The sequence below is a fragment of the Lichenostomus cassidix genome, chromosome 3 (genome assembly GCF_008360975.1).
Source record: "Lichenostomus cassidix isolate B80296 chromosome 3, HeHo_3.0, whole genome shotgun sequence".
NCBI classification, from domain to species: Eukaryota; Metazoa; Chordata; class Aves; order Passeriformes; family Meliphagidae; genus Lichenostomus; species Lichenostomus cassidix.
In genome coordinates, this window is record NC_139483.1 from 13,111,901 (window position 1) to 13,138,656 (window position 26,756).

Genomic DNA, 26,756 nt, shown 5'->3' on the forward strand with positions numbered 1-26,756 from the left:
GAGATGCCCAGTGAATATGTGCGCAAGATATTTCTTGTGTTCTGTCTTCCACTCCCTCCTTTATTCATATGTCTTTCTTGGTTTCAGTTCTCAGTGTTTCTTTTTTGATTGGTTTTTTTTTTTCCTCAGCATATATTCTCTATTTCAGTCCTTCCCAGTCTGCTTAATTTTATTCCTATTTAGTCTATCTTTATTTTTCTTTTTGTGGTTAGATGAACAGAGCTCAAGGAGTCAGGGCAACAGTAGAGATTCTGAATGCACCTTTCATGGTATGTCTAAATTGAAGGCTGATAGGAGGAGGAGGTGAAAGACTACCTTTCCCAGATTTCCTGTAATTTACCTTGCTGGATTGTTCTTGATTTATGTGTGGAGAGTGCTGTACAGCCGTATTTATGTACAATAAAATTGAGAGAAGTCTCTTACGGAGAGGAGAGGAAAAGCATATGAAGGGAGATGGCTAAGGGCAAGTCTTGCTAAAGATGATAAAAGCCTTGGGTAGCTAAAGTCTTGAACAGATGAGCAAAGATGATGTGGTTAGTGGTGCTGAATTCCAACTTGAGGAAGATACTTGAAGGTGTTTGGAACATCTTGGTGTTTCCTAGGATACAAGGTGATGTTCAGCTGCACAGCGACAATGACCTATTGGGCAGTCTTGGTTCATTCTTGCATTGCAACCCTGCCTTTTCCTTGTATTCTCCTGCTTTTCAGTGCTGCTGCAGGTTAAACACAAATAAGCTTTTGAAGGGAATTTAACTGAAGACCAGCTGCATGCATTATCTACCTAGTGCATTCAGCCTTTTGAATTTTATTCCTAATTTGAAATTTGGTTTGCCTGTGCTCATCCTGCTTTCATATGCATCTTAAATGACATTGATTCTCACTTATTCTCCTGGTGTTTGACTTTATGTTTTGATGGGATTTTGTTTCATAATTCACTAAAATTAATTGCTAATCTTTGGGTGCCATAAGACAAAACTACTTTAAATCAATGTGAACCAGCCATTGTGTGTGATAAAGAATGGTGCAGAAGTGTGAAGGTAGGTGAATCCCCATGCTTGGCCAGGGCCAGGTGAGCACTGTGCTGAACTGAGAGACTCTGCAGCTCATTTTGTGACGTTTTTGAACAGTTTAAAATGATGTGGTTGTGTGTTGCGCAGCTAATGCTGCTGCAGTTTCCATTTCAACACAGTTGTCCATGTTATAGCAGTCAGACCAGTTTGCTGCTCCTCATTTACCTGTGTTATGCTCTTCATCTAAAGAAGTTTATCTTCTTAAAAATAAGTAATTTCTTCTGGTTCCTAACTGATTGGTTTTTTGGTTTTTTGTTGGTTTTTTTTTTCTTTTTAGAAATTGCAATGCAGATTTGATTGAAGAATGTAGTTGGCTTCTAGAGATACACATTTCCATGAAGTGGAAGCATGTAGTATATGAATATTATCACTTGATTTTTTTTTTTTTTTTAAACAAGTACTTGGAACTATTTAACAGTATTTAAGTCTTAGAGAACATGCTGATGGATTGCTTTTGTTATGAGTTCTATATAGAAAAATTTGTTCAGTCAGTATTCATGGAAATTTGGTGTGAGTAATGGATATAGGGGATACATCAGGTCAAATGGAAAATCAGAAGTGATTGTTTAAGGTTAATTGAGTATTCAGTGGGTTTTTTTAGTGGCACTGAAAATGTTATTAGATTTTTTTTTACATATCTTTCAGAAATTACATGTGCAGTCTGAAAAACATCAGTCTCCTTGATATGGTTTTTATTGACGAAAACAGTGTGAAAAATATGAAACAAACTTGCAAAATGTTTTATCATCAAATATGTTTATGCTTTTAATAAGATTTTGGATACCAATTCTGAACTTTTTATGGAATATTACAAAGACAAATACATCTGTTGCATTCCACATGATTATTAAACCATAGGGGTTTTTTTCAGTTGGATGCTAAATTTTGTCTTTGGTTTAGCAGTAAAATGTTTTGTAAATAGACAAAAATGCTGGAGGGTGAATTCTTTCTTCATGCACACAGGTGTGCCAGGAACAATTATAATTGGAAGTTACAGGAATGGGAAGAGAATTTGTCTTAGTTTTAACTGACTATTTAGAAATCAGTCTTTGTATTATTCTTCCAATACTCTGTTTGGAGGATATCCTAAAATATAGTAATTCTTAGAGTATATATATGCTGCAATATGTTACTTCTGTCAGCTAAGAGAAGACTAATTTCCAGTAGGTGCCTTAATATACACTTATCTGAACTGGAAGGGAAAGAAAGAGAGAACAAAATTAGGATAATGAACAGGAAATTAACAATATTGCCTTCAGATTCTTCATTTATCTAATACTTGTTTCCAGAGCCCTGTTATGTTTCATTTAAAATTCCCAGAGCCAGAATGAAAGTGCCAGAAATAGTCTTTTGCAATAATAGAACAAAAGGGAGAAAAATACACCTCTAGTATATTAGTTTATGCAGGCGTGCAAATGGTGGAAGAGTTCAAGTCTACTTGTGTTTTCTCTCAGCAGAAAGGTTGATTAAAACATGCCATAGCAGAGAAATGTGGTAGAACTGCTTGATTCCTGTGGAGCTCAACTCCCTGACACTCTGTCCCTCAAGTTCACGAGGTGCTCTTGGAAATCTTTCCTTCCAATGCTCCCTACAATATAAACTTGGCTGCAGTGATTGCTTCACTTTCCCTTCATCTCCTGCTGCTGCCCCTCTTCCTTTACTGTCTAGGAATTCTTTTCAGGCTTGGGGAATAAAGTACTCTGATATATGAGCTTGTGGAGGGTGCATAGTATTTGTCAGCCCTCTCATACAGGATAGATAAAATACGGTACTGTAACGCTGTTGAGGAAATTGGATGGGTTTTTTACAGAAATGTGTCTCAAAAGTAATTTCAGTAAACTTCCTTATGATGTTTTATACCATGTAAGCCAGCAAAACAGAATTTTGTGCAGGATGAAGAGGTTGGCTATTAGAGGCAAGCCCTTGCCAGCAATACTCTAAATGGATTGTGTGCTCCTATCCGAGAACAAGAGTAGAACTGATTAATGAAGTTGTACATTAAAAAATATTAAGGTGTGATACAATTAAGAATCAGGTTATTGTTTTTACTGAGTGCATGTATACAATTCTGTGAAACAGTGGCCTGTAGCTGGGGATTTTGAAACTCTTGGAATGAAGGGTTTTACATTTTGCTGATTTCAATGTCTTGCAGAATAGGCATTTTTCTCAAGTGTAATCCAAGACATAATTATGTGTTTATATCTGCAACCTAACATCTTTTGCCTACTGCCCATTTTCTTAGAGCTGATAAGGTAACCTAAAGCTATTAAGACTTTCAGGGTGAACACAGAACAAAACTGACATGATCAAATAGCAGCTTTTCCTAGGCTTTCATGCCTGCTTTCCTGCTGAGTCCATATCAACAGTACCTAAAAACCCCCAGCCTGAGGCTCAGGCTGTGCTTGACAAAATGCAAGGGAATTGAGGAACTTTGCACTTAGTGTCCCACCTTGTCCTTAGCCTCTAGATAGCACTCCTTGCAATTTTTAGTGTATTCCTAAATGGTATTTTGCATTTAACTTGCTTTGCATTGTGCATGTTGTAAGGCTTAATTTACTTCAGTGCTAAGATTTGGGTGGGTAAGGCTTGCTTGATTTTTTTTTTTTTTTTTTTATATTTTCTGCAAGCATATATGTATTTAATTTCTACAATAAAAGAGAATGGGGTATTAAATAGTTTTTAAGATTAAGAAAGACCTTAAAGATTTTTAAATTATTACACATATATATATATATTTAATATATACTAACTTGACTCATTAAAGAGTTTGCATGAACACAGTGTGCTCAAAAATCCCTCTCCATCTAGATTATCCAGTATAGTTAACTTTTGAATAAAATCAAGCAATATGGTCATTTATTGCCAGGAAGAAATTTCTCTGGGAATCACAGCTGATACACTTAATTAAAAACAGGGGGGAAGCCAGGAGAGGGGAAATAGGTAATTCATACAATCTTAGAATGGTTTGGGTAGAAGAGACCTTAAAGATCACCCATGTCCAACCCCCTGCTGTGGAAAGGGACACCTCCTACTGAACTGGGTTGCTCAACCTGCTCTTAAACCCTTCCAGAAATGGAGCATCCATGTCCTGGGCAAGCAGTACCAGGGCCTCACCATTCTAGTAGAGAAGAATTTCTTCCCAACATATAATTTAAATCTACTCCCTTTCAGTTTAAAGCCATTCCCCTTTGTCCTTTCACTACATGCTGTTGCAAAAAAATCCTTCTCCAGCTTTTTTTAGCCCCCTTTTAGATACTGGAAGGCTGCAAAGAGGTCTCCCTGAAGTCTTCTCCAGGCTGAACAACTCCAGCTCTCTGAGCCTCTCCTCATAGGAGAGGTGCTCCAGCCCTGTGATCATTTTGGTGGCCTCTTCTGGACTCACTCCAGCAGGTTCATGTCATTCTTGTGTTGGGGGCCCCAGAACTGGATGCAGCACTGCAGGCAAAATCTTTTTTTTAAAATCCATTTTATGCTCCTCCTGGAGTCCTTCTATTAGAAAATTTTAGAGAAGATCTGATTCCTGCAAGAGTCCTGACCTGAAACAGAGTGAAATCCATGAGCTTTCCACCTTACTGTGGGAGGGTCATTTTGTCTGCATACAAAGGTAAAAGAGAACAGGAGAAATCCCTGAAACTATGAAAATAGGTGGACACTTCTGTACTGTCTATAATCTCCTGTTTCCAGCACAGAAGGCAAATTTCCTCTGCCACAGAACAACGTTACAATATTGTTTTACAGTGCTGGGGAGACTTGTCATGGTGAAGGATTTCTGACTGCAAAATCAGAGGTTCTGTCCCTTCTTTAAAGCAAAATGGATTCTAGGAGGTCTTCTAGTCCAAGCCTCTGCTCAAAGCAAGTCCAACTGTTGGTCAGTATGATAAGCAGAGAACTTGAGATGATTAACCCCAACCTGTCACATAAGTTTGCAATTGCATCTTCACTGAAAATATGGTGTTTCTTTAGTTATTTAGTCTAATAGTGTTTATTTTCTTTCCCTTAACATTGCGGTTTCCAAGTTTATATTAGTAAATTTATGGTAAAACTGCTTGACATTTAGTCTTCAAAAATACTCTGTAACGCTTTCTTTGCAATGTGGTAATCTCGTGTTTGTATACTGTATATGTAATTTTCTCTAATCCAAACTAGTGAATTATTGCATGACTGTCACATCTACATATGATCTGGAAATAGGTTCACCCTGTGTGCAGCCAAGGCTGTTCAATATTATCATAAAGTCTCTTATTCTGCTATTAAGTAGTTCTAAATGTTAAAAGTTTGGCAGCTCTCAGGCTTTTTTTTTTTGATGTAAAGGTAAATCAGATGCGGCTATTCTGAGAATGTCTGCTAAAAGTAGCAAATGAATCATTTAGCACTGTGGCTAATTTAGGTTTAAGTTTTTGTGGATTCACTTATTTGGAAAAAAATTATTTTTGAAAGGTAAGGCTGTGTTTCTTCCAAACTTGCTAACTTTTACTTAATCAGGAATTTCATTTACTAAAAGAGGCTCAAGTTGTCAGTGCTGCAAGCCAACTCTATTTTTCTTGTTGCTAAAGTAAATAATGGGCTTTTCCAAATCACAGTAGAAATATAAATACCAGAGAAATAATGCCTCTCCCTGTATTTAACAGATACATACTCATAATGTGAATCTAAGTTGACATTATTGGAAATTGCAAAGTTTACCTGTGGGGAATGCTAATGATTCGTTAGCTGTCAAATTTGCTGGAAAGGCAGAGAACAATTTGCCTGTTCTTCACACAAGAGGGAAAATAAAGTGTGGTCCTTGACTTCTTCAGTATCCTTATTGCTGTTGGAAGGATGTGATCCAGCTGCAGTGCTCTGGCTTCACTCAGACCCAGGGGTGGATATAGTGAATATATATATATATCTGTGAATAAAAGGCAGCTCAGCTCACAACAGCTCTCCATGCAATGTGCATCACTTACCACTACACCACTTAGAGAGCCAGAGTAGCATCTTCTGTTTCTCCTAGAATTAATCTGTATTCTTTCATGAGTGATCCTTGAAGACAGGCATTTGAATGCTTCCTTAATCAGCATTTGACTGAAATGTTTACAAAAGTGTGGATTTTAGCATTCTTGTTAAAAAGCTGTTTGAAGATGTGTTTATACAGTCTATAATTGTGGGATTTGTTCATGTAAAGCGTGTGTGAAATTTCCCTTGGAAAACTAGATTTGATTAACAGTGACTCAAGGTCTGGCATAAGGAAGTTAAGTAGGATTTACCTTTTCATTAAGACAGTTGCAAGAACATTACAAAGCAGGTTCCCACAGTCCCATCTGGCTACAGCCCTGGTGCTCTTAATCCTTCACTTTGATAAATGCTCAAAAATCACCTGGTCTCTGCATGTTTCACTCAAAATGACTGTTGTAAGTCTGGCTGTATAAACCAGTGCTCATGTAAATCTGCCTGGTGCTGCTCTCAGCTCAATTAAAGTGAGGGCAAATTGCTGCTATGAACAGGGCAGGCTGTGGGGATCAGGACCTCAGCTTGGGAGGGGATCCCCATTAAAACTCTGACTGCATTTTATGCCTGATATTAATTATTGATAGGCTGTGGGGCACTAGTGCAGAACAGATGTGTAACAGTGACTAATCCTCTACTGTTCAAAAGGAAGAACTTGAAAATTTCCTTTGGGCTAGGAGTTAAAGAGTATACCTTTGCCTACTTTCAATGCTGTCCTCTGACATCCAGCACCACCTGCCTCTAGTTCTTCATGCTGGATGAAAGCTGGGAAGAAAGGGGGTATTATCTCATCTGTAGTTTTCTGGTTACAAAAAAGCTGTTATAAACTTATATCAGTGTTTTTTCTAGTGCAAGACTAATATTTGTCTATTGTTCTTCTGTCTGTGTTCTGGCACAGATTTATTGTGCCTCAGGGCAAGTCATCAACCTGCCCTTAGTTTTCCTTCCTGTACTTGCTCAGTAGAAACAATACTCTTATTCCTTAAAATCAGTTTATTGAGCTGGCCCGTTGAAGTGGCATGCAGTAAGTGATGCAGGCATTAGCCTGTGTTGCTGAGATGCACACAAATGATGCTGCATCAAAGTGTTTCAAATCTGTAGCCACTGTTCCTGCCATCTAGGAACTTCCAGGTTGGTTTTGTGCTTTTGCATACGCAACAGAGATGTGATGAAGAGGCAAACAGAGTTGCCTGGCGTGTTCAGCTGTTGCTATTTGGCTGTGTTATTTTTGCCTTCTGGGTCTAATAAGAAAGAGTAATAAATGTATTCCCAAATCTGCAATTTTTTTATTAAAACTTCTGCATTAAGCCACATTGTACCTAACCCTGTTTAGAAGGCAACACTGGAAAACTTGTGCTGTCAAAGTCACAAATTGTAACTGGCAATATCAGGAATCTAAAATCTCAGTTATTGGGAGAATCTTGAGTGTCAGACTAATTATGAGAGCGTAAACTTTTCACAGTAACGGGCAAGAATGAAAAAGCACTTGATCTAGATCTAAAGTCCTTAGCACTTGGTGTTTCTGTGGCATATTGGAGACTCTGGTCCATTCATTTCTGGAATGGTGTGATGGAACTTAACAGGGCAAATGTCAAGGTGGAATAGGCTCTGAGCAGTTATCCTTTCACTATGCACGTATTATAGAGAGGATTCTTCTTCTAACTAATTCAAAATGCAAAGTCTAAGTAGGGCTGAGGTATTGAAGAGTGGGATGAGAAGGAAGTGTTAGAAATAAAAAGTTATCATGGGCTAAACAACCTCATTTGTGTATTAGTGTTTCAGTACAATTCAGCGTGAAGCTTCAGAATAATAATAGTAATATTATTTGCTTTGCTTTTTCAGCAGCAGAGGGCAAAAGAACTGTTGTAAATGTTTTTCTCTATAGGCACTCTCTTGGGACTGATGGGTTGTAAAAAAGGATGTGGATGGACAAGAACACTGAGGGGCAGGCTGAACAAATATTGTCTTTGTCCATAAAGCCCTGTTTAATGTAATTATACTCTCTTAAATAAGAATGGTAATAGTTTTGGTCCAATTTTGGCTAACTGCACTAAAACTGTACAAGAAGGAGGCAGCAAGACTGAAAATGCCTAGGAAAAATAAATTATGGATCTAGAACAGAAAGGCTTTTATAACTTGTAGAAGGGCATGTGAGAACATGTGCATGAAAATAGGTTCTACAATGAAAAAGAAATACAAGCAATCTCAGATATTCATAAAAATGGAATTTTGGACATCAGTTGTATAGCATGACCTTAGAACTACCTGGCTTTTCAGAGGTTGTACTGTGGTGTTTAATTTTATTTGTATTTTTCTGGATGAATGATCAGTGGTAGGCAGTAACCAGCAGATAGCAGCTGGACATTTGTTATAACATGTAGACAAAAGCATGTAGAACTCTTAAATCATAGTTTGCCATCTGATAAAAAATATGGGTTGTTTTCAAAAGAAAACTACTGTGACATGTGTAACTTCTGTATTGTGGTTTACAGGCTGTAAGCTCCAAGTGAAAGGGATTTTTTTTTTTCTTTTTAATCTTGAAATTTGAGAATTTTACTTTAAATGAGTAGCTTATAATGGTGACTAAACTGTAACAGGGCCAGGAAGGAGGGATGTTTCTTGATTGGCTGTTGGCCATGAGAAATATTGGATGTGAGCAAATGGAAGAAATAATTGTGAGCAAATGGAAGAAATAATGACTTTTTTTTTTTCCTAATGAAAAGCTAATGATGGTTCTTTGAGCTTTTTTTCAGCCTGTGATAGGTTTAGCAATGATTCATCAAGCTAAAATGTGAAAACACCACGAGTTGATCTATTTCTGGGCAGCACAAATCAGAGATTTTAAAGCCAGATTTTGGGTTGATTTGCATACTCTCCTTACCCCATGAATCCAGTGAGATCAGAGTTTAAATCAGGTCAGCATTTGGACTAGTTTTTTTGGATAGTTCATCAGTTAAAGACCAGTCTTGTCAGCTGTGAGATGGGAAACCTTCTGCTGAGTTCTGCATGCTTGTGAAAAAGCTCCAAGGGCTTAATGGTTTCTTAGAAGACTCCTAGAACTCATGAGCCTCTCATATGAAAGGGTGAACACACCTTTTCAAAGTTATCCAAGGAGATGGCTGTGTTCTGATCCCCTGGTTGATAGCACCAACAGGGAGGGTGATTAATGAGTGGGCTTTGAGTGGAGATCTCAGCAGAGTGCTGGGAAGTGGAGTTCTCAAAGCAACAGTCAATGTTAGTGTGTGGTGGAGCAGATGACAGGGTTGTCGTCTTCGTGTTGGGAGTGCGTGGTGAGTTTATGAGGTGAGATTTCTCAGATTTTCCTGAGAAATACCAGATTTTTTTCAATAAATACCCATGTGAAATCTTCATGGAAAACAAAGTCCCATTTTTAATATAAAAACAACTTGACATTTTTCAGGATACTTTTTAATGAGCATTGCTCTGAGCTATGTTATAATGAAATTTGCTTAAAAGTAGAACAGGCTGGTGATACTTGGCAGAAAGATGTGGCATATGGTGAAACAGTTGTGATTTATTGGCAAGCGCTCTCATTTTTGGAAAGAGTGGCTTTCAGCACAGTGATCTGTATCTTGATATTCAGTTCTTCAAGGGAAAAAAAAGACCTGCTGAGAGGTATACATGGGTTACTTTGAAAGGCCTTTCAATAAGGGTAGGGTAGGAAGCTTTCTGTTCTTTGTTTTACATGTGGCATCTGACTTTTGTCAAGATTTTTATCCCATTTTTCACCTTTTTTAGAAACATCCAAACACACTGTAGCTTAAACGTAAGTAAGCAGTTAAAACTTGTACAAGATGGGATTTCTGGGCCTGACAGATCCACTTACTTGTTGTACCTGTCTGTGCACTTAATGTGTTTATTCCTTGCACTTTACAATATCCTGCAAAAACTTGATAAAGTTATAGGTCCCCAGTTGTGGGTATTCTCCCATTCACATCATGGGTCTTGAGTCTATTTTTATCTAATGCAAGGTGTGGGAGGAACCCAAACCAAGATGAAGTATTTCTAAATTTCTCCAGGAAGAAAACCCAAAAATGCAATTACCTCAGTATTTCTTATGCTATAAATTTACAAGCATATGGGAAATAGGAAATTAAATGCTAAATGCCTTTTTTCAGGTTCTGTTCTTCATGGCTTGCTGTTCTCTGTGGGTGCAGTCATAGGTGACAATTCCTGCCAGTAGCCAAAGAAGGATTTTGGTGCTGCCACTAGCTCTTGGTCCCTCAAGGAAACAATCAGACCTAACTCCTTGTGGTGGTGGTTGGTGGATTTTAAATACTGGCATGCATTAGGGACTATTTTTTGTTTTTCTTTTTGACAGAATTTAGTGTTTTAATAGGACGCAGGCACTTGAAAAAGGATTATATAAAGCTATTGGATTTTTCTTTTTTTTTTTCTAAAGGGTATGGCAAAGCTGAAATCCCACAGTGCATGCAGAAGAGAGGTCTGTCACTAGAGGTGCATATTCCAGGTCACACAGGGAAGGAGTGGAGAAGATTTACAGGAGAAGCTGCAATTACTTTCACAGTTTGGTCAGATGTTAACCCACATTACAGGTCTCTGGCTGTGACCCAGACTCATGGGCTCATGAGTTATTAGCCTGTTTTGTTTTTTTTTTTAATGAAAGATTCTTGCTCCTGTGATTGCAGAGCATGAAATAATGCTCTGAAGGGTAACTTAGAGGGCAGAGCTTCCGTGAGGCAAATGCCCTTTGAATTAGGGGGCACGGCTGCAAGCTGGGTCAATTATCCTGGTCTGCAGGCGTGTGTGTGGAGGGGTGTGGGGTCTGGCAAGAGTCAAGGAGAGAGGTAGAGTCAACTCTGAATTATCCTCATTTGAACTGGCTGATTTTCAGCTAATTAATAACTCTGGACTAGGGCCTTAGCAACAATATGAACCAAGATTTCAGCATCACACACATTCAGTCTCACCCTCACTTCTTTGCAAAACTAAGAAGGACTTGTCCTGAATTTGGTGTGTTTTGACTTGGTAACATGCTGGGAAATCCTAATTATTTTGTTTGTTTTAAGGAATTATCTTATATTGCAGCATACCAAATAGATAATTACTGAGATTTGCTAAATACCCTTGCTGCTGCATCCTCTCAACCTATCTTTAGAATTTAAATTATTTTCTGGGGCTTTCTAAGGAAATAAAACAATTAATAACTTTTTGTCCCCAACAAATATTCAATCTTTGTTCTGTTGTGTTTGTGTGTGTGTATATGTTTATATATGTATTGCTGATCTTTGGGTTGTGTAGATATAATTGAGGGGTGTCTGTGCCAAAAACTCAGTTAATGGTTGTTGCCTTATTTGTGGTTTTTGACCAGCATGCAGGAAGTGTCTTAATTTTTTGTTTTCCCCTTGAGTGTGAGCAGCCAAGAGGGGTTTCCAATTAGTGAAATTTATAGGTTAGTTATGAATCATCTCCTGAAATCAGCTCCATGAATTGAGTCATTAGTACTGGATGTTTTCCACTTGGGTCTTATGAATTTCTGCTTAGTGCTTGGCAGGAATATTGTGTTTGTTGTCCAGATGCAGTTTTTCAGGGTGGGCACTTGGTAAACCTTGAATGGAAGGGCTCAGTCAGGACATGACCTCCCCTGACATAAGTTGAACACCAAGTTTTATGGTTCTGCAAGTTGGGAAGGTGATATTTCCCCGGCAGATAAAAAGGCAACTGTGTGTAGAGGTTTTTTCCTGAATGTGGAGCAAGTGTTATTGGACATAGTTTGGATGCGATTACATCATTTTATTGTAGTTAATCTGGCTGTGGACAGTGAGGAAGGTTTGCTCTGCATGCTGAGCAAGAGGTAGTTCCTGTCTGAAAGAATTCCTAGTCTGTAGCAGATGTCCTGGTCCTGTTAATAACACTCCCAGTTAAATGCCAGATCTGGCAGTGGTTGTGCCCAGGCAAAATGAAGTAGCTGATAATTTCTTGATAGAATGGAATCTTTATTTAGCCTATTAAAGAAAAATAATCCAAAAATGTCAATGATTACAAAGGATTAGGATTTGTTGGGTTTTTTAGAACAGTAATTTAGACATTTTTTTGTTTTTGTTGTAGGTTTGATAGTTGTTAATTCTTTTAACTAGCATAATGTCCCTTGATCTTCTTTTTAAAAGCTCTCCTTATACATAAAGCCCCTAGAAAATATTGAAAGCATCTTCTCATCCGAGAGACCATCATCCTGAACTTCAGTCATGGCTTTAATGCAAGTAGAAACAACTCCTGAATTTTCATATGGAAGCATAAGAGCTGAGAAATTATGAAACTAAATTCCACTGTGAATAAGCCATGGGTTTGAGAAAAACTCATTGTGATCCCAAACTCATAAAAAGCCACACACAATTGTGTGTGCCACCTAGTAATAATCATCACCTGTAGAGCATCACAAAGGATAACTTTGGGCCTACCTGACACCATATTGTAAAAAAAAAACAACCAACCAAAACCCTATATTTAGATTATTTTTATGCCTATTATTTCTGTCCGTAGTGGGATGAAATGAATGAGGGATGAGAATAACATTTTTATCTGCTGAAATCCTAAGATGAATTTATTTGTTGCAGAAGAATCATGCAAGTACTGAAGTATTTTCTTATCAACATGGAAACTTGTTGCTTATCTTATTGCATAACCCATAGAAACAGAAACATACATTTTAAAGTCAAGCTCCTTGCTGGCACAGAAACAAGAATGATCTTTACACAAAAGCTGGGATAACAAGAATCCTTCCCACAGTGTGATGTGATCTGTCAAATGGCTCTTTTATAAGAATGGTACCAGATTGAGATTGACAGCAGAGGATTTGCTGTCTGCACAGTACGTCTACCACAAAGATGGAGCTTGCCAGACCCCTTGCTGTTCCTATGAAATGGTTAAGCAATGACACATAGAGCAAGGTAAATGTTCCTGGTGGGTTTTTGCTCAGGATCCTCCTGGAGGAAGTGGCTACACTTTGTGCAAAATGGAACACTTTTGGCAGAAGTGATGGAGTGCATTCAAGAATAGCATATCCCAGGTGACTTAGCTCTCTGTACAGGGATGAATTGCACCCAAACCTTGAATGGGTATTTAAGCTCCTGAGTTCTCAAATTAAAAGTAAGAAAATATTTTCTTCCTTCTCCTCCCCTGTCTACTTAGTTTTCTATTTTGTTTACATTTTCTTTGTTTTCTAATAAGACCTAAACTGAGCTGCTGTAAACATTCCAAATGTAACCAGATATCTCTCTAGGGAGGTAGGAGTGGGATTTTCCCCCTTACCTTTAATGAAAGAGTAACTAGAATTAAGTGAGAAAGAGAGGGAATTCATTACTGGGTTGATGGGCTATTTTAAAATTTTAAGTGTGTTCTTTTTTTGTAGCTTTATTGTGAAAAATTATAAGATCTGTGAAATGTATATTTCATACCTGTTCTGTCTTATTTAAGTAAAATATTTAAATTCACAGAATGATAGAACTATAAGAATCTTGATAGAATCATACAACTATTAAAATCATGGAAATTTCCTATATTAGAGTTATAGAAATAATCTATTTGGCAAATGCTACTGTTTTAGCCAGCATTGGCTGCTTTTGATGCAGTAGTTGTCCCTGCCTCTGTTCTCCCAAAGCAGACTTGCACATGATAAGGCAGCTGCTACAGGGAGAGCACTGCTATCGTTGGCAGTGTGTGTAGCAGAATCAGGATGGGAAATCAAGCTCCATGGAAAAAAAAAAGGGGGATTGCTCCTTATGGGGAGGAAAAAACTATAGCAGCTGTTTGTATTTCAAAGTATGAATCTATAGAGAAAAGCAGCCTCGGACTTTCAGAAAAAAAATGGCTGAGCTTGGAGGGACTGAGGATACACTGCTAATAATTTATGTAAAATATCACTGCTGTTCAGTGGGGAGCTTAGTGGCAAATTCAGCATAGGGCTGGCAGATAAATGAACCTGAGGAAAAATTCTAAAGCTTAAAACTAGCTTTTCCTAAGTGATTTTAGGTGTCACTTAACCAGGGCAACTAAAATATGTAGAATCCTTGATACAGAGGGAACCTCTGTGATCCCTCAGCTTTGACCTCTGAAAATGAGGCTGTAGTTATACATTGTACAGGATGTGTTGTATTTACATGTTTTCAATTTATCTGCCATCAGTCTCAGAGCATAAGGTAATTTTGGGGACTGCATGACAAAAGGATTCTCATCACTTGTTTAACCTTAGTCAAATGTTCTTTTGAGTCCATTTTCTCTAGTCTCTGTATTAGATGCATGCCCTACCATTATGCATTGTGAACTTCATGATCCTACTGAGTGTCAGGAACGATCCATGTAAAAGAGTTAAGTGGTTAGAAAAGTATGTATTTTGATCTGCAGAAGAACAAAATATTCCAGAGCCTGTTTTGAAGAGCCAATAGCTTAAGACCTATGTCTTGCTGTCTAATCTTCCTTTCCTACTGAAAGGACTAAGATATCACTAAAACTGAGGTACTTCAGTATAATTGTATCATCATTCTCTGCACGCTTAACCAGGATGCTCTTCCTAGCATGGAGAGGCAGCCTATTAAGAGAAGTTCTGATCTTTTATAAAAATAGTGGAGCTTACTCTATGTAGGCTGAAATATCATATTTTTCTAATGTTATGCAAGATTTTTTTTTGTCCTCACAGGTTTGACTTTGAGAGTTTAATGTATGATAAATATGATCTAGTGCTGCTTCTTGGTATGTAGTCTATTGAATGAGGCTGAACTGAGTTAGGAAAATAGATGGAACAGAACAATGTCTGTGGAAAGAGCACAGTCTTGCTGTGGCTGTTGTAGCTTTTAGAAAGCTGGTATTTATAGATGTCACTACTGAGTTTCTGTGCAGGCTCTCCTTTTTGTGAATGGATGAGGTTAGATGGGACCTTGGGGGTTTTATAGTGTTCAGGCCCTTTGCTCAAGAAGAGTCACCTAGAGCTTGCTGCTCAGGTCTGTGTCCAGATTTTTTTTTCAGTGTCTCCAAGGATGGAGAGAGAACCTCTCCAGGCAAGCTGGCAGTGTTTAGTCACCCTCACAGTAGATGTTTCTTGATATTCAGACAGCACCTCCTTTGTTCCAATTTATGTCCATTGCCTCTGGTCTATGAAAAACACTGAAACTGAACCATGCCCTTTATAACCTTCCTTTGGGTATTTATATACATTAATGAGATCCTCCCCAAGCCTTTTCTGGGCTTAAATCACATCTCTCTCAGCCTTTGTATGAAAGATGTCTAAGTCCCTCAGTTGTTTAAATCTCTCAAGTAGCTTTGTATCTCTTGCACTGAGAGCCTTGACCCAAGCCTAGACCTGTACACTGTGGTTTTTGTGTTGCTGGCAAATATAGATGCTGCTGTTTAGTTTACAAACAGTGATGCTGGGTGTTCAGGACAAAAAAGGTGTTGTGAGAGGACCTGCTGACACCAGAAAGTCATTACAGTAGAATTTCCTTATTCCCTCTGGTTTACGAACATATGAAATAACTAAGTTTACCTGCTGGCTTTATCTGCCTGTCCTTGGAAAGTGGGTCCCCCTTTTAAACTCATGTTTTTGTTTTGAATACATAGGTGCCTACTTTTGCACAATGAATACCTATTTATCTCTGAGGTGTGAATCTAAACAGCAAATCACTTTTACTGCCAGTATGATTTGGTTTTGTTTATGAAGCCTGTGTGTTTCAAGCAACTGTAGTGGTTTAGTACTGGTTGGGTGTTATCCCTTCCTTTTCCCAAGTAATCTGTATCTGATTCAAAGGCTGAAACTACATATATATATATATTTTAAAAGTTTGCACATATATGCATAATTGGAGTAAAATTAGGCCAAATGGTTTTATTTCAGTGTGCTAGGAAACAAAAATAGCTGAAGAGCTGTGAATTGTCATAGGACCCCTCTCTGCTGCCAGTTGGTATTTGAGAAGTGTTCAGGCTATAAAGCTGAGCCCCAGTACTCAGGGGAATCAGGGGAGAGGTGCATATTAAAAGCTGTGGTATCCATAGTAAAGTTCAGTTTGTTGTGAGCAGTTAATGCAGTATGTCATCTTCAGTGCTACTTTTAGCAGATTCCACCCAAAGTTAAATGAAGTTGGGGGACTTGTCAGTGGGTTTTTGCTTAATTTGCATTGGGGAGGATTACTCTTCCAGATTCTGTAAAAGCAACTATGTGATTAAGGGAAATAACTCTTCTCCCTCACCCTCAGAGAGCTCAATCCTTGATTGGCCATAAAACCATCTGCAGCTTTTAGATGTAAAACATTAATGAACCTGTGCTTTGAGACAGTTTTGGCAGAACTCTATTCAGACTTGTAAGTCTGAATTTTATGTTAGCCCTAAACTTTTAATTATTGCTATTCAACAAATAAATCATTGCCTTCTTGATTTTTGCAGTCTGCACAAGGATGAATAACCTGGAAAGGGTAGCCTTGTTCCTTGGTTTTAACTGGGATAGATCCAATATTTTTCCTATTAGCTGGCATAATACCATGTTTTGGATTTAGGATGAGAATGATGTTGATAACACACTGAAGGATCAGTTCATGTGAAGCAGTCTTTACCTTAAGTGAAAGACTTTTTGGCTTCTCACACCACACCAGTGGGTGGTTTGGGGCACACAAGAATCTAGGGAGGGCCACAGGAAGCTAGGAGGGGACACAGCTGAGACAGCTGACCTCAACTGGCCAAAGGGATATCCCACACCATGCAATGCTATGCCAGGGCTGCTGCAGGGGAACTGTCTGGGCATCAGCCTGTGGGTGGTGAGTAATTACATTGTGCATCACTTCTTTTGTATATTCTAATTATTTTATTCTTATTATAATTTCACTTTCTTTTGCAGTCCCATTAAAACTGTCTTTGTCTGAAACTACTGTTTTTACTCTTCTTCCCCTAATTCATCCCACTGTGGTTAGGCAGAGAGTGAGTGAGGTTTTTAACTGCCTGCCAAGCTATACCATGACACTGTGCTAGGAGGAGCTGCTGGATTTTTGTGTGTGCCTTCCAAGGGAAGATGTTAAAATCCCCTGGCAAATTTTAGTGATGAGGAAAGAGAAAGAAAGCTAAGACCTCCTGAGAATTGCAGCATCTGGTCTTTGAATATGGTGAAACAAAGCACTGAAGTAACAGTATACCTTAAACATAATCATGAGAGGCCCACAGCAGAAGTAGTAGTGGACTCTAAATTAGATCTGAGTAGCTATAATGACAGGGCAGTATATAAAGCAATTTAGAGACTTGTGTTGCTGGGAGAAGCTACTAATCTTTGTCATGACTTTAGTTATAAAATAGTGAAACTTTAATGCATTTCAGAAACCTCGTATCACCCATAAATGCTAGAATACACAGGAAGGATGTTGTGTGTGACTCTTCTACAGGTTTTGAGACAGATTCTTGTTTGCTAGACCTAATCAGGGGTTTTTAGTTTCAGTGAATGATAACTTTCTCTAGCAGGAGATCTTGACTGTGGGGTTCTCTCCAAAACACTAGGTGATGGTGCTACAGAAGCATTATATCCAAGGTGGATGATACTCAGAATGTAAGAAACCTGTCTACACTCAGTACCAAGGAATCTTGCTGTAGCAACACTGTGTTTGTTACAAAAGTATTTGGATTATTTGAGTGCACTGATGATTTACTTGGGGTCTTTGAAATTGGTTTTTTGGGTGTAACTTGGTGCAAATTTAAGTCTCTTTTTGAATATCAGTCTTTGCTCCTTTCTCTCTAGTTATGGAGTAAAATAGGTTTTTTCCCAATTAAATATTTTAAATACCTGGTATTTGTAATCACAGAGGACAGCTGTTCATAGCTCATTTATTTCATATATGCTGTCATGGGTGACTTAGAGAGCTTTTGTTCATGGACTATGTTGGCCATTAAAAGTGATGTAGCCAGAGGATTTACAGAGAGATTCTACTGTGCTTCTTATGAGAGCAATAGTCTTGATTAAAACCAACAAACAAATACCATGTCTTTAAATTCATGCAGAACCAATTTATAATGAAATTTACTTTAAATGCAGTGAAGGCTTTGGCTCACAAGTAGTCAATGAGCATAAATATTTTGGTTCATAAAAAAGCCTTAAAGCTGACTTACAAGGTACCTTTGCAATGTTGTATGAAAGTAGTTCCAGAGGAGTGCCACAAAAATGGCCAGAGCACTGGAACTCCTCTCCTGTGAAGAAAGCTGGAACTGTTCAGCCTGGGGAAGAGAAGGCTCTGGGGAGACCTTATTGTGGCTTTTCAGTACTTATAAAGGTGACTAATGAGAAAGATGAGACTTTATTGCCTAGACTTGTCATGATTGTGTCACCAAAACTATGGTGACACTATCAAAACAAAATGAAAACCCTCCAACATTTTCTGTATTAGGGAATCAAGACATTACTTTATTCTGGCCAGGATGTGCAACAGAAATCATTTCATCCACACATAGCCCAGGCATGCAGAGAAAATCATTCTGTGACATATGGCATTTACTAGATTTTTCAGGTGTTTTTACAGTCAAAACCCATAGAAATTCATTGATCCCAGGTTGTGCAGTTCCTAGTATTTGGTTTCCTGTTGGATCTGGATTTCTTTGCCTCTGATGCTAATTAGGTTGCCCTTCTTGTCTCTCTTTTCCCAGAGCAGGTGTCTCTGACCATGCCAGGGCTGAGGTTTGGAGTTAATGTTCATTAATTGTCATTACCTTTTGTGTATCTCCTGTGCTACTCCCAGTCTGTTGGGATGTTCAGTTCATCAGACCTCCCCTGCTGGAACAATGCCCTGGAGAGAAACTTCACTTCCCTTTCTTTTGGGGCAAAGGTGAACAAAACTGACTTAAGTTACATTTAAAAAAAAAAAAAAAAAATCTATATAATTTCCAACAATAGGATAAGGTGTAATGGCTTTAAACCAAAGGAAGGTAGATTGAGTTTTGTCATGAGGAAGAAATTTTTTATGAGTGCAGTGAGATATTGGCACAGGTTGTCCAGAGGTGTTGTGGATGCTCCATTATTTGAAGTGTGCAAGATCAGGCTGGATAGGGCTTTGAGCAACTTGATCCAGTGAAAGAGATGTCCCTGCCTGTGGTGGGGAGGCTGGGCTATACCTTTAAAGATCCCTCCTAACCCAAACCATTGTATGATATCTAGAAAGGATTTAGACAGCAAGAGTAGTGTTGTCTTGTTGTCCACTGCTGTTGCAGTTTGTCTTCCCTCCTCCTCCATCATTATTCCTGTCCCTCTCAAGTTGCCAGTGAGTATTGTGCTTAGTATTTGACACTTGGTTTGCTTTTACCTTTAAAGTCACCTTTCCAATAAGACTTGGTAGTTGCTGTCTTTATACAGCCTCCTTAAAATTGCAGGTTGCTTTTAAATACTCATGTTTTGTGATGCCTTCATGGAAAACATTTACCTGACTAAGAGTATTAAGCTGTAAGGTTATCCTTTAAGAAAACAGACACTAGAATAACTTTTTATCTAAATGTGGGATCGCAGATTACTTGTTTTTCAAGTTGGAAAGTGCTTAAACACACAGGTAAGGGCAAAACAAAATTGTTTTAGAAAAAGCAGAATTGAAATGATCAGTACTGTGATGGAACAACAGATCTGTGTTGCTTATTTCTCTGAAATGCCATTATTTTCTTACAACAGTGGGGCTTTTGATTTAAGGGTGTTCTAAAGGCAAGGTCTTTTTGAACAGCTTGTAAATCTCTAAGACTGAGCATGTCTCTCTCCTTTCTTCCCTTCTTGGCACTTACAGAGTGCTTCTTTGTTTGAAGTTTTCACAAGAAAAGCATGTGCTTGCTTTGCAAGTAGGTGGAGAAAGGGGAAGAATTTTCTTCAGTGTGTTAGGCTCACATCTGCAAAAATCAGTTGTTTTGGAGACCAGCAACTGGCACAAGAGCACAAAATTACAAAATTGATCTGCCTTACACTGTAGATCAATTTGTGTTGCTGGGAGATATATTTCTCCTGGGTCAGTTCTCAGTTTTCCTGTTGATTCGAGTAGCTTTGTGTCTTTTCATCCTTTTATTTTTCCTTACCGTATGAGAAACCTCTTTGCTGCCTCTTGGCATGCTTGCATGTCAGAGCAGAGTGTAGTAGGGGGATGCTCTAACTAGTTATAATTGAGCTACCTCAGGTATCCAGAGCTTCCAGCCATGACAGAATGGATCTCTGCATGATTAATTTACTCCTACCCTCACCAGCTTTGTGAGGCTGCAGTCAGGCTCGTCAGAGAGGTGATTCACTCCTCCCTTCAGTAGAATCTGGGGCTTACAATGCATCTCTGCTTATAGTAAGATGGGTCCTGGCAATAAAGGGAAGAAGGATGCAAAATAGAAAGCCTAAGTTTGAGGAAATGACCTCTTCTGGAGGTGTGATGACTCATTTGTCTGAAACTTTGTGGTAAGACAGAGCAAAGGATTTGTGCAGATTCTAATTGGACAGCACTGGGTTACCCTGTTTGCCCTGAGACATACAGAGTGGGGCTTGTGGTGCAGAATACCAACTTCTTGGGCATTTACTCTTCAGGAAGCATGTTTTTGTTGTGAAACTTAAGGGTCTCATCTCAAATATCTGAATATTATTTAGGTGGCATGTTGCTTTACAAACAGCTTCCTAGACAGGGAAAAATGTATGTGGCTTCTCTGCCCTCCTTAGAGATGCATAATAATCAATTTCCAAATTTAATTGTGAGATTTCTGTTTAGCCTTACTTGTAAGGAATTACAGAGGGACAAAAATTCAGTGTGTTTAATGTTCCACAAAAATCTTTCAAAGCTGTGAATTCTGGATAGTCTATGAAACCTTCAAGTCAAAATTTAGACTTTTCATTTAGGCATTATGTAAATATTTATCGTTTGGTCATGGGCTTCTGTGTATATGCAGGAAATTGTTTTGTGTACTCACTATTTAATTCACTAATCAATGGAGGTTTGATAATACATGCACTGAACAAACTGAAAAAAAAGTAGTAAATTCTAGTTTTCTTAGCTATTTGATTCTTGGGAGCTACATTCTGAAATATTTGTTAATTATTTTTAAAGTAAAGGATGAAACCATCTTTCTCATGATTAATATATTTTTTAAAACCAAAAGCATTAGATTTCTTTCTCATTTTGTTTTGGTTCAGGGTTTTTTTAGGTTTTTGGGCTTTTTTGTTTTGTTTAAAAGTGAAAAATCCCTTGGAAAAGTGTACCCTCTGCAATTGTGATTTAACAATAAAATCACAATTTTATCTGGGTATCTGCTTCCTAAATCAGTCCCACTAATGGCATTGGGAGAGTTATTTCCTACAGATCTCAAAGAGGCTGCATGCCAAAATATGGTGTTGATGTGAGTCTTTTTAAAGATGTTTCTCTGTTTTCCTTTACTTTCTATATATACAGTGCTATTTCTGTGGAGCAGTTCCTGTCATTGCAGGCAAAAATACAAGTTAAGTCATGCAGTCTGCACAGACTTGTTTCTTTCTGAGGTTTTTTTGCTGAAGAGGAGAAGAATGTATTCATAGAAAGTTGCCCAATTGCTTGTTTCCTAAATTCAGAAATTTACCAGCTGTGAGCAGGATAAAAGTATGTCTACATTACATTTTCCCAGAAAAAAAATCTCACTCCTAAAAAGTAGTATTGCATTAAACCACTATAGAATAATTTATAGAAACTGTGCTAAACTACCCATATTCACACAATTAAAACATGCCTAAAGGTTTTATTATTGAATTTGCTTGGCAACATGTTCAGTATTACTTTTTTTTTTTTTTTACCTTTTTAAATTATGTGAAACTCAACTCCAGAGTTTTGGAAATATTAGTGCTTTGTCTCAAAATAGATTAGCAGCCAGAATAAGTATGAAGACATTTTCTTGGTTGGTACCCAGCCTTGGCTGATATGTTTATCATGTAGCTACTGGAAGTTTTCTTTCATTAAAGGCTGGCTGTTCTCTCCTGTGTTTTTAAATGACATGTTGGCTAACAACAGAAAATTGTGTGGTTGATGGATTCCTCTGTTCCCTCACACTTTTATTTTTGGCAGTAGATTACCAAAGAAGGACCTTGACTTAATTCCTGATGCACAGCTGCTGTGAGATTGGAATGTATTGATGAGTTATTTCGAATGAGCTGGCAATGACTTTGAAGCCAAAATATTGTGTTGACAAAATAGAACCATATTTTTAAAACAATGAAATTCCTTTAGTGTTTTTCCATTATCAGGAGGTGTTTATTTCAAGAACACCATACTGAAGGTTTTCTGTGGTAAAGCATCAATGTGAGGAGAAAAAAGGGAAAAGCAAGACTGAAGGGGGGAAAAACCCAGAGCAGTTGTCTTGTGTTCTGTGTGTTCTTTCTAAAGTCTGGCTGAACAATCCAGAGTATTGCAGTTAACATCTTAGTGAGTGCTTTTGTGAGCTTTGGAATGTGAGGTTTTAGTATTTCTGGCTCCATACTTCCTGATTTCCTTATTTCACTTGATGCTTCCAAATTGCAAACATTAGAAGTTATAGGAGAAATGTTGGGAGGAGGATCTTAGGTTTGTTGGTTGATGCTTTCAGGGAGATGTTATTTCTTTCTCTTCTAACAATGCAGAGTCCAGTTGCAACTTCATGCCCCCTTTGATTGTGAATCCATGGAAGCTCAAACTGATGACAGCAATAATTAGCCACTGATGGTAGCCACAGTGATTTATTTATTTTTGTAGCAGCTGCCTTGTAGCTGGCTGTTCTGTCAGTCAAGTGCAATCAGGGTAAAAATAAATTTAAGATAACAATCAGATTTAAGGTTTATGTGTGGCAGCATCATTTTGGGAAACTTCCTTAGCTTCCCTGTCAGCACTCTTTGTTACAGTGGTGTGTAACAAAGGATGTACCAGAACATCAGGGATGTACAGAAAGCATGGAGGGGAGGAGGTGGCAACCCAAAATTCACGCTAAGTACTTAGAAAAATGAGCTTTTACTCTTCATTATCAAGTCTGATTCCCACAAGTGCCTTATTTCCTGTGTTTGCTTTTCTTTATAAACATGTCCTATTCTGTTCTGCTAAAGATGCCTGCAAATAGGCAAAAGTAGTTAACTCAGTGGTGGAGGATATTTTAAACACAGAAAGAAAGCATCACTTTTTCCTTCTGGTCCCCATGTGGTGAAAAGATGTGGGCTTGACAAAAATGTTGCTAAGACAGTTACTTAAGGCTAAGCAGATGATAATCCTCTGCATAATACCTTGAGTTGGTTACAGCAGCAGTGCTGATTGTAGAACCCCTGACTGACTGACTAGCAAGGAGCTAGACTAAATAGTGCATATTATTCAGTGGTCATATGAAAGGCTATATTGTAAAGACGAAATTCTTACATTTTAGAAGGATTTTGTTGAGAGCTGCACTCGGAGGAATCAGCTCAGTCTCTCTGAATGAAACCAGAAATCAAGCACTTCAGAGCCAACTCTTCTTAAGGATGAGTGGGAGAGATGGCATGGACTGTGAGGGCAAAGGAGCTTATGCAGAATTCACTTTTAACAAATGTAAGATGGTAATAACTTGGTTCAGCAGGAGAAGACTTAGGTGTAGATTTTGAAAGAGGAAAACCTCACAGTGCATCTAATGGATAGACTTTGTGGCCATGAATGCCAGTGACAGTTCTCTTCCAGCTCAGAAGATAACTGCAACAAACTAGGTGCTCAGTATTTATAGTTAATAGAAGACTACTTGGAAAATGTTGGTTGCTAGCATTTGGTGTGGTTTGCAACGTAAGCAGTGTTCTGTGTTGCCAAAATTCAAAACCAGTTTCCATCCTCCTGTGGGAGGAGGCAGGCGTCTCCTTTCATGCGTGAGGAGTTCAAGCAGATAAAGCCTATTCATTTATAGGTTTACAGGGATGGCAAAGAGAAGTATGAATATACTGTAAGGATAATAAGGGTAATAAAATAGATGCAGACATGGCTGATTGCCCTTGAGCTGACCGCTAATGAGGCATGCTGGCACAGGCAGCTTGGGTAAAAGCTGAGCATTCTGAATTGTCACTGAAATACCTGGAATGAGTTCTGAAGGCTTGCACCACCTGGAAAGCAGTCTTACACAGTTTTCTTTTGTAGGAGACTTTTTTAAGTCATTACTGCAGTAAATTTTTAGGGCTTTGCAGTATAGGTGTTTTGATTTCATATACATACGCCCTTTTTTCTTCATTCGTTAACACAGACTGCTTACAAATGAAATTTAATCTCTTTTTGGTGGGTGTCCTATTTTTTTATTATGAAATATACAAAGGTATACAGAAGTTCACTAAGGTAAATATTGATGAAAGCTTTTTAAAAACATTAAATATGTAGTAGTATTTTTGTCTCAGATAGTCATTGCCAGGGAAGAATGGCTGATATCCAATTTCCTAATACCTATAGTTGTATCAGTTGCATGTAGCTGTAGAGTAATTACAAGTATAACTTGAGAGCTTGGAGAGATGAGTGCCTAAATAGACTCTTCTTTCCTTTACACCCCATGGGGAAATTAGCTCTTAGCTGTATTGTAAAGACTACATGGAATGCTGGCAAGTTGTGCTAAAATGTTGAGCTTACATCAGTGCTCCTCTGTGAGTTTCCTCAGTTTCAGTTCTGGTTTTGCAGCTATGTAATTCCATTGATTTGAGAGCAGTCCTTCCTAAGGTTTTACTCCTGTAAGTCATGCCCTAAAAAAATCTTTCATGGGACAAGGAGGATTTTGCAGAAAGTACTCTTTAGGTTGCTGCAAGGTGGATGCAGTTGAATCAAGAGGAAATATTATGAAAGATAAAGCTTTTTTACATATGCAGTCGCTATCATTTGCATTGACAGCATGTTGGGGAATAGATTCTTTCAGTTCATGTTACTCTAGGGAGCCATTTCCTCTCCCTTGCTCAGTGTATTTAGAACACTGAAAATAATAAAAACTGGCTGCACCTGACCTGACTCAGACTGTAAATTATTGGTTGCTCTGAAAGATATTCCCACATCCAACGCATTGTTGACTTAACAGTTACCAAGGCTACATATGAAGGAAAGCTATTTCCCCCCCCCAATTTATTTTTTCAACATGCAGTAGAAATGCATCAAAACATTCATGAGGTGATGATTGCCAATGTATCTGTGGGTGGGGAAACTGGAAAATGGGGTCAGATTCATTTCATGTCCTGCTTTTTCTCCAAAGATGTTATTCCCTTAGTTTCTACTGTTGATGACTTTACTGTCAGCCAGTGAGTCCAGTTTCCCAGTACTTTGCTTTTAATCTTTAACATAGATTTAATTTTTCTGATCTGTCATGTGGTTCCTGAACTGAGTTTAAGGGTTTTTTAATTCACATTTTATTGAGCATGATGAGAAATAAAGTTGACAATAAATATAACTAGAGAGTTATTAATCTTTTCCAAACAGTAAAAGCTTCACACTTTTGCAGCCTTTTTCACTCACTTGTTATGGTTGACTTCAGAATAGTATGATCACTTGTAGACTTTTCTGCAAGTATAGCAAGACATTTGGAAAGATCTTCTGAGTGCAGATATTAATTAAGGAAAAGGAATTTCTAATATAGATGTCTTTGATCTCTGATTGCTTTTTCGCTTCAAATCCTACTCCCAGTTAGAAAAAATGCTGACTTTTCTGCCTGTAGTCTGCCAGATCCACTAGAATTAGAGTTTTTTCAATATGTCTAATCCATTGCAGATAAATTAGATAATCTTGACTGAAAATCGGTTTGGAATGAAGGTGAAATAATTTGTTTTTTCAAAGATGGGTGTTGAAGTGTTTCAGAGATTTTGAGTGTGCAATAAAGGTGATGTGATTATTGCTGTGAACTACCATCAAAACCACATTTGTAGTAGTTCAATCTGTTAGAAAGAAGAAACTATATGCATATATGAATGAAACTGTCAGAATAGAGTAAGCATAGAGGATAGAAATTAATGGTATTCACTTTTCCAGTAAGCAGCATAACTTGGTGTCTGGCCTTGACATGGGCCTTGCAACTACCAGAAATACAGAGGAGTTTGTGAATTGCTTAGAGAAGTTCTTGAAAGAAAAGTCTTGTCTACATTTATTTTTAAATAAGTTTTTCATGAGCCCTTTTCAAGACAGTTTTGAAATTGTGGAATGTCAAAAAGATATGGTTGGGCAGAAGTACTGTTCTGAAAGTATTTGATTATTGATATTTATATTTGAGTATTATTGCTTTCTTCAGTCACTTTGACTATTGCAAGAGGTGTGATCCTGAGTTTGGTGCACTTATGCTACTGCTGTTGCTCTCTGAGCTGATATCAGTGCTGAGAATAAGTATCTGAATTATTGCCACAAAAGTTTCTGCTCTTTTTGATGGGAATCTGAGACTTTTTTTTTTTCTGACACTGTTCACTGTAAGTTGTACAGTTTAAATTCTTCAAACAGAAGGACTACTTTTCTCTTCTTACGTGGACAGACTGGAAGTGAGAGAACCTGAGCAGCTCATCTTTTATCTTCTGCAATACCATCCTGTTGTGGGACCCTACTGATAACTTGTGTGTTGTGCTTTTGATCTTTTTTCTTCTCTTATTCTACACTTTTGAACGATGTAATTATTTTGGTGCCTCAGCAGGGTGCCTCCATTGAGAGTATTTTCTTCCTTCTTTATTTCTGGCTTTCCCAACAGACTTCTGAGAGGGAGAATGGTTGGCTGGATGTTGCAGCTGATCACTGTCAAAAAGTCATTGCTGGA

General features: G+C 38.0%; 1 protein-coding gene across 13 annotated transcripts in view; it reads left to right on the forward strand.

The window, feature by feature from the left end:
- The window catches only part of NRXN1 (neurexin 1), a 670,457-nt gene that overhangs the window by 164,236 nt on the left and 479,465 nt on the right, over positions 1-26,756 (forward strand). The window lies entirely within an intron of this gene.